This window comes from Amborella trichopoda, chromosome 1 (assembly GCF_054954075.1).
Source record: "Amborella trichopoda isolate Santa Cruz 75 chromosome 1, AtrichopodaSantaCruz75HAP2 v2.0, whole genome shotgun sequence".
In the NCBI taxonomy this organism is placed as follows: domain Eukaryota; kingdom Viridiplantae; phylum Streptophyta; class Magnoliopsida; order Amborellales; family Amborellaceae; genus Amborella; species Amborella trichopoda.
The window spans coordinates 43,320,282-43,330,058 of record NC_142336.1 but is presented as its reverse complement, the minus strand read 5'-3'; positions in this window follow the sequence as shown (position 1 = coordinate 43,330,058).

Below are 9,777 nucleotides of genomic sequence, written 5' to 3'. Positions count from 1 at the left end.
TCATCTATTGATTTTAATGTGTTTCCCCATATTTCACATTAGAAAAATTCTTAACTGGAAAAGTAAATATACAATATGATACCACAGGACTATATTATCCGCGCTCAGGAAAAAACTGAGCTCCATCTTATGGCAATCCCGGTGTCTTCTTTTCTTTGAAAACAATGAAACTAACTTGTCACATTCATTTTTTGGCGGGTTCTTGCTATAGTTTTCTTGCTAGAAATTATTAGGGTGACTTGCCCTTAATAATTTGATAAGACCCTTAAGTCAAAACAACAATTTTCACCTCGCTCTATAATTGGCACGGTACAAGTTTTTAGTCATCACTGTGACCTATTAAACTCCAAAGGGCACGCATAGGGAGCATAGTTTACTTCAACTCCCTCAGTCCTAAGACCTTCTGGAGGATCTTTTCAATTTGAAATTTTAAGAACCACTTAAGAATTTCTAAACTATTATTCTCAAAACAAAATCTAAATTTGAGTTTTTTATACTTGGATCACACCATTTAAAAATTGGACAGTATTTTTTCAAGTAAATAGAGGGCACAATTAGGAATTCTTTTTTAATAACGTTAACTTATTGGTTGAGAAGATTACATTCTCAAAATTTGGGGTCCTAAAATGGACATTATGCTCATTTCAACTCCAAAAAGAGTTTGGAAAAAAAGGAAAAATTTAAAAAAAAAAAAAAACAAAACCAAGACCATACTTTCTATGCAACTTACCCTAACCTAATTTTTTCTCTCACTTTTTTCTTCAAAACAAACTTTCTATGCAAATAACCCCCAAGGGAAAAAGTTCGCACTACCCATACACAAAAATTATTTTGGCCAGATTTGATGTTGACTTTTGGACCCCAGTAGCACATCGCCGGAGCGCACCATCACATTGCCGGAGCACACAAGTGCTGGACCGCCCTAAGATAACTACCAGATCGAAACTGAGTATCGTCGGATCATCCTTTACATAATATCGAAGTCTAGGAATCCAGTAATATCTACTGTCGGACCGCTCTTTGCAACTGCCGGACTGCATTTTACACAGTGCTGGAGCCCCATTGTCGGACCACACTTTACACAATGTCAGAGCTTACTGTCGAACCACACTTAGATAATGTCGGAGCCCCTATTTTGGTGGGATAGAGGAGAGAGAGGCGTGGGTAGGGTAAAAATAAGGGAGGATAGTTTAGGCATTTTTTATTTTCTTTGATTGGGGTATTTGCATAAAAAGTGTATTATGGAGAAACAAATTAGAAAAAAAGTTAAGTTGTGGGTAAGTTCCATAGAAAATATAGCCTTTAAAGTTTTTTTTGTAATTTTTTCAAAAAAATAAAAAAAACAAAGTTTAGGGTCACTTTAACGGGAATGCATGGGTTGTGCTTTGCTCTAATTTTAAACTTGCAATTAGAAATGAAGTGTGATCAATTACTTATTGGAGAGAATCCGCGCCATTTTGTATATTTAATTTAACAGCAATGATGGACTCGCCGCGACCATTTTGAAATTAATAATTGCTTTAAGAAGGAAGGTAGTGCATTTTTATTGGTTTTCCAAAATCAACCAAAAGGCCCTCCAAACAAGCGTTAAAACCTTTGTTTTATGGAACCTATGCTATATGGGTGCGGTTTCTATAGAGTCGAGGCTATAAACAATCAAATTAAAACCCATCTTTTTGTGAATTTTTGAGGTGTGTTTTAATTTGATTGTTTAGGGTCTCATCCTTGTATGAATTTTTTCATATTAAATATATGGGATTGTATATGATGAAATTATTTATCTTTGATACAAAGAGGTCACAATTACTTATCAATTGTGACCATCTTGTACTAAAGGTAAATAGTTTGATAATATATTTTGTTCGTATATAGATATGCTCTGATTGGATCCAGGTCGGGTTGACTTGGATCTGGACCTGACCCAAATCCGACTCGGATTAAGTTTTGGACTCAAACCCGACCCAACAAATCCAAAATTAACACCCAGACACCCGACCCAACAAATCCAAAATTAACACTCAGACCTAGACCCAAATCGAGTTTTGGACCCTTACCCGACCCGATTGATATCCCTATGTCTAGTTTTTGGTATTCCTCGTATTTTCTAGATGGACATGGATTTGCATTTTTAGGGACCGATTTTTAAGTTAGAGAGAGAAAATAGAATCGATGGTTGAGAATGTGTTTGGCTTTCGAAATAACTACTCGGAAAATAATGACATAACATATACTTAAAACCTAAAATTTCATTGAATTTTAAGTTTTGTTTCTACAATCCCTGAAATTACTATGATTTTGCACATAGATCTTATCTTCTCACTTATTTTATTGAAAATTTATACAAAGAGATCGTTTATTTTTTATTATAAGGAGGTCACTAATAGTTTTGTCTGTCAGATTTCAAATCGGGTGGTTGAAAGATTATTGCTTTGATCCAAAGTATATAAAAAAAATTGTCGAACTTTGTGACATACCCCAAGCTATCCAATTCGACATCTTATTACTAGAAGTACATGTGCTTCCTTGCTACAAAGATAAATAGTCTCCTAGTATACAGCCCTTATTTTATTTCATCTCTTCTAGTTTGTGTTGTTTTTGTTTTCTCTCCCCGTTTTTGCTTGGCCACATCCACTTAGCACTTTTTTTCATTCTACATTCTCACCCTTCTTTATGTCAACCCATTTATGACTTGGGAAAGGTTTCTATACTTCTTCTACAACATAGAAGATCTATGCTTCCCCTACCATCCAACCGTCCAATTTTGATCAAGTGAGCCACTCATTGTTTAATCCTAAATCCGATGCCTCAGAATATTTTATTTTTAATTTTTTGAATACAAATTTTATCAATATGAAATTTGGTACTATCTTAGCAATGGGGCGCACCTATAAAAAAATATTAAAAATATTTTTTTGATAAAATATAATGACCTAAATATCCCTTGAATAAATATCCCTTGAACTTTCAGGGATATTTTGGTCATTTTATTTTAATAGAAATATTTTTTAAATATTTTTAAAAGTGTGAGTTTAATAGAATATTAGACACCCAAATTCTGGTGTCAAAATATTTTATGTAAACAAAATTAAAAATAAAATATTGAAGAGATGTGACATTGTGATTGGGGCAATCTTAGTCCTTCATTTAGAATGGACGGTTGGATAAGGGGAAGCATATAGTTTTATGTTATAGGAGAAGCATTGAAAGCATATACCAAAAACTCTTATGATGGCTTGACAATTTATTTTCACCTCTAATCATGGAAATTTGAAGTTTTAGAATTACGTTGATCAAACAAATCCGTACACACTTGAAAATCTTGAAAATTGGCAATCTAGAATATGTACTATTTTTATAAATTGAAACCCCTATTTCATGGGAAAGCTTTACATTTGACCTCTCCCACATATAAAGCCCTTCTCTCAGTCGTCAGATCTAAGTAGATGGTTGGGATAGCTTGAATCACAGTATCACAAGTTGGCTCTCGAGTGCCAAATCTTGTTTTCACCACTCATAGTGTTTTATTTTTAATATTTATTCTATAATTACTTTGCAGGAAAAATTGGGGCATGCATACATCTGACAAGAGCACACATGATAATAATAATAATAAAATATTTCTTTTGATGGAAAATTATAATAACACCGTTGAAATTTTTGAGGGTAATCATTTATTTTCACAGGAATTTTTTTTTTGCTGAGTGTGCTTCATTTAGAAGATAGGATGCCCCAAATTCCACTCAAATTTTGTAAATAAATAATAATAAATCAAACAATGGTTTGGCGTGACATTGTAACAAACAATCTTAGCCTTCCATCCAGATCGAACGGCTGACAAGTGGGGTCATATGTAACTTGGATGTGAGTGTGGTCACATAGAAAGCTTTCCCTTTTTTTTATATCTATACATAAATTGAGAAGATCAATTGGAAGGTTCTCTAGCATTAGTAGAGCTTTGAGAAATGCCTTAATTTTGCAGTATATTGTTGATAGACCTTTTTCTTTTTATAATTTAATAGAATATTTTTTCTCTCTATATTCCTGTCCACTTTGGGTTTTCCATTCCTAGTTAACAAAAAACATCCATCTCAATCTACGCGATTCGTAATCAGTTTTTAGTTTTCTCACTCCTTTTTCTTTATGCATATTATAAACCATAGCACGAAAAAAAAAAAAAACCAACATGGCACTGACCCAACTCCACTGAAAATTCATTTTCCGGTGATCCAAACTCAGAATCAGATTCCCGTTTCGATCAAAATGTGGCCGGAAGAGTCACCGGATAACCATCGGCTGCATGTCATCTCAATCAAAGAAACTACATGCACACAAAACTCTTAATACTCTCTATGAAGTCACACGTTAGGGAAATGTTTCTATACTTTCCCTATAGCATAGAAGTTCTATCATTTCCTTACCATCCAGCCATCCAATTTTGATCAAGAGAGTCATTCACCGTTTGGTATTAGATCCGACGACTCAAAGTATTTTATTTTTAGTTTTTTTTATACAAATTGGATGAATATGAGATTTGGTACATGCCATCTTCTCATTGGGGCGAAACTATAAAAAATATTAAAAATAATTTTTCGAAAAAATATAATGACCAAAATACCTTTTGAAATTTTCAGTGGTATTTTGGTTATTTTATTTTATTAAAATTTTTTTTTTTATATTTTTTGCTAGTGAGAGTTTAATAGAGGAATGGACATCCAAACTTTGATGTCAAGATAGTTTATAGGAAAAATATTAAAAATAAAATAGTGTAAAGACGTGATATTGTGATTGGGGCAATCTTAGCCCTCCATTCAAAATGCATGGTTGGATAAGAGGAAGTATATAAGGTTTTTTTTTTTTTTTTCTTGAACTTTAACTTTAACTATGAAACCTCAAGCTCCTATTCCCCTCTTTGGGACAAAAAACCACTATTTTTGGCCAAAATCAAGCTGGAGAATTAGATCAGTGTGTTCCTTATTGGAAATCAGTTTTGTTTGAACTTTTTTTTCTGAGGTTCAAATTACGCCTGATATTGGAAGAACTTCAATAGAGGGGCAATTTGGTCACTTCACCCTTCGAAGAACACCATGACAGGGTTACCCAAAGTTTAAAAAAACGTAAATATTGGATTTGTTTATTTGGGAGAGTAAATATTTGATTCCAATGTCTTAAAAGACCATCTCATGTTTTTCTTATAAGTCAATGATATACAATGCCACAAAAACTTTAATGAAATTTGAGTATACAAAGTTAAGGAAAGGTTTCTATACTTTTTCTACAACATAGAAGATTTAAGCTTACCCTACCATCCAGCTTTTCAATTTTGGTCAAGAGAGCTACTCACTGTTTGATCTTACATCCGAAGTCTCAAAGTATTTTATTTTTAATTTTTTATACAAATTGTATGAAATTTGGTACGTGTCAAATTGGATAAGGGGAAATATATAAATTTTATGTTATAGGAGAAACATAGAAAGCTTGCCCTACAAATTAAGCATGGTACATATGCCTACACTAATAAGCGCCAATGTCAAACATTTCATGCGTACCATGTTTGGATCAATTTTTGATTGAAGCTTTGATTATGACTAGTTAGCTATTATCCAAAAGAATTTAGATGAAAAGCATTATTGTCAAAGTACTTGGCGATTCCTTGACTTTAAAGTACTTAGGTGATTCCTTGTCAAGCTTTCCCTTTTTTCATATATAATTTACCCCGATTTGGATCCAAAACTTGAATTTCAATCTAAAATTTAGATCTGAAATCAGATCCGGATCCAAAATCTCCATTCAAATGGTAATTCGAGTTAGATCTGCGTATAGGTAGATCCGATCTAGTTTTTTAAAATAATAGATATTATTTTATCTATACATGTATATTACAAATTATATATTTATTACGTTAGATATATATATATTATAATTATTTAACTTTATAATATACAAAATTGGAATTGATCTGGATCTGGATTCGGATCCAAATATGATGTATACTTTTTGGATCCAGATCCCAATCTAGATCTGGCTGGATCAGGATCCGGTCTAAAAAATTATCAACCGTAGTCAAAATCCAATTTTTTTTCACCAAATCCCTCATATTGCCTAAATAGTTAATGCTCCATAGTTTGGGATCTCCCTTTCCCCATTTTATATTCACCTAATCCTGTAAATCATGAATTTTATAAGAATCGAATTGGTCATCGAACCAGTAAGAGGTCTCAAATTCGTTTGATTGATTTTAAAATATTAAGAAAAATATGATTAATAGTTTCAAATAAGGAATATATTAAAAACGTTGTACTAGCTTTGTTGAACGATTGAACCTGTTGGTCTAAGCAAAATTAGTATAACATTGGTTTTGACCCATTTTTTGACCAAATGCGGTTTTTATTCTGGACCAAACTGAATATAACATCGATAGGCAAGTCCGGTCTAATCTAGATACCAATGATCCCTATCTCTTTCCATCTTTGCTGTACTAAGCATTGTCCATAACCCAAACCTGGTGCCAAGATGAAGCCTAACCCATTTTCTTTGACTATCCAACAAAGGCTAGCAAGCCATAGTAACCATGGTTGCAAATGTTCACCACCTTTGCTGCACGAGATTGAATATTGGACCTTATACAACAAAATTCTTTTCTTTTGGCATCAAAAAGTCACAAACAACTTCGGTAGATTGATCTGCGATCGGGTAGTTGGGGCGTCACAAGACTCACAACCACCCCTCAAATTCCAACAAATATTGTTTTGGACTTTGCTCGCCATAGACTATACATCGAGTTGCTCGATTTCGAACCTAACAGCTCAGGCTATTCCTGCTTTTTTGCATGAGAAGAATAAGTTCATTGAATACTTTCTTTTTTCTTATGGGAAAATATAAAATGAAATCATTTATCTTAGGTACAAGATAATCACAATTAATTTTGACTATTGGACGTAAAATTACATGTTTGCACTTATTCTATTGACCAAGCTCAAACTTTAAAAGAAGTTTTTTCGAACTTTGTGACACACCCAAGCTATCAGATTTCACATCAGATGGTTGTAGTAATTGTGATATCCCTGTATCAAAGGTAAATGGTCTCATTGTATATATTACCTTTTCTTATTTTGCCACGACTTTGCTTTTACAAATGGAAAAAGTTTATATAGAGACGAGACTCTAAACAATCAAATTAGAGCCCACATCAAAAATTTCACTAGAAGGGGTTGTTTTGATGCCCAAATATCTTCAAATTGATCATCTCGACATCAAGATGCATGGATATGAGAAAAAAATTAGATTTCAAGTTTTGAAAATATTGCATCTTGTAATGCATTTTCGGACTGTCGATTTTCAAGATTTTCAAGTTTCTATAGATCTGCTCGATCTACATTATTTTCAAGCTTTAAATTTTATCATTAAAGATAAAAATATATTTTAAGATGGTTACACAAATTTTTGGGATTAAAATCATATTTCTCTACACTATTTGAAGGTGCGCTTTGCTTTGATCGTTTAGAGCCTCGGATCAATACAAACCGCACCCTTTACCAATTGAGTTGGGCATCCATCTTCCTCTTCTTTCATCTCAAAGTCTAACCATCTCATTTCACGTGTTGCATATGGTACCAAAAAAAACCAGTCAAATTTGGCCCAACTTTTGGGTTCAGCCACCCAAAATTTACTGCCTTGGTGCAATGCTCATAGACCAATCTTTGGTCATACCGGTCCCACCATTGTGATATTAACCAAACAGAGCTTTGGGCTTTGAAGATAGGGGTTTCCAAACTTCTACAAAATCATACAAGGCAGATCATTGAACGTGATCAAATGGTGCAGAGAACCGGACCTTATACTTTGGAATTTAGTCCCAATATGGATGACACCCTCTTAGGAGAGAAGAGCAATTCACCCTGGCTATTATTTCTTTTTTTGATGAAAACAATTGGTCCATTGAATGCTTTCCTTTTCCATATTTTGCCACCACTTTGCTTTTACAAACTGAGTTCGGCATCTCATTTCACGTGTTGCATGTGGTACCAAAAAAAAAACCAGGCAAATTTGGCACAACTTTTGGGGCCAGACCTTTGCCACCCAAATTACTGCCTTGGTGCAATGCTAATAGACCGATCTGAATAATCAATCTAAGAGTTGCAGGTTATGTCTTTGGCGAAACGTTGAAGATGGGTTTGAATAAACAACCTTAAACTTGTGTCAATGATGACCTTCCAATCGGTGTGAAAAAACTCGGGCGATTCAACTCGGATTCACACGAACGGCGAGTCCGAGTATCCCCGAGTTGGGTGGGCTGACGAGTAGGGCTGAGAACGGGTCGGATTGGGACCGGATCTGACCAGATTTGGATCCAAATCCAAATAGTATACATCAGATCAGGGTTCAAATCGGATCTTGGATATTTGGATCTTGATGTGGATCCGAATAGTCTACATCAGATATGGATCCGGATCCGAATTATATATATTATTTTTTAATTATATATATATATAAAATAAAAATTTACTATTAGAAAATCGGGTTGGATCAAGATCTGAATCGTGCCAAATGCATATCAGATCCAACTGCACTTGGATCCGATCTGGATTTCAATTTGGATATGACTTTGGATCCCGATCCAAATTTCAAATCCATTCCTGGATTAGAATAAGGTTCAAAATCTGGGTTTCGGATCTGGACTGAGTCAATTCTCACCCCTACTGACCAGGGATCATAAAAAAATTTTAAAAAAATTACAAAAAAAGTCAAAACAATAAGAAATTTATATTTAATTTTTTTTATGTTCTAGATTTTGATAAAGATTGGAAAACGTATTGGCCATGAATACTTTTTTTTAACATTTTTTTTTCTTTTTGGATTATTTCTAAAATAACCCATCACAATTTGATTTTTTTAAAAATTCATTTTATACAACTTTTTTAACCTCATTTAGATGTGTTTTGTTTAGTTTTAGTTTTTACAATTTTTTTTGTATTTTTTTATTTTTAAACACTTTTTTGGCATCTCCCGACTCGAGCCAAGTAAACTTGGACTCGTTACTCGGCTCGGCCATCGGCGGAGTCCCGCCCAGAGTCATGGTTTTATTCACTGCTTCCCGTTGAACACATTGAACTCAAGATTGTGACAGTGGCACACCTCGTGCATCAATCAAAAGTTCAGTGTGAAATACTCGACTGCTTTTAAATTTAAAACGCATCCTCAAGGTTTCAAAATCGAAGATTTTCCAATTTAGGAATTTGCGATTAAAACTTGGTCTCATTGAGGTTTTAGTTTGGGGAGTGAGTGAATTTTGCCCTAAAATTTCGGTGAAAATTAAGGGGCCGTTTGTATCCGTGAAAACGATTGTATGTAAAAATTTATTTCCTTTGAAATATATTTTTTGAGAAAAATATTTTTTATAAAATAGAATTATGATGCAGTGTTTAAAAAAATGCCGAGTCGCGGTTCGACTCGGGAATCACCATGGACGGATCGAATCGGCGAAAAAACGGGAATTGTCCGATTCTAGAGAGAACCGGACGATTCTGTACACTGACTCGCCGATTCACTGCACGGAATCGGCGAGTCCGTACAGTGAATCGAAGAGTAGGATTTTTTTTTTTTTTTTTTTTTTTTTTTTGTCTAATCCATGATAGATTTTTTTGTAATACTTGATCGATTTTTTTGTAATCCATGATCGAATTGTTTTTTTTTTTTTTGTAATCCATGATCGAATTTTTGTTTTTTTTGTAACCCATGATAGAATTTTTTGTAATCCATGAGCGAATTTTTTGTAATCCA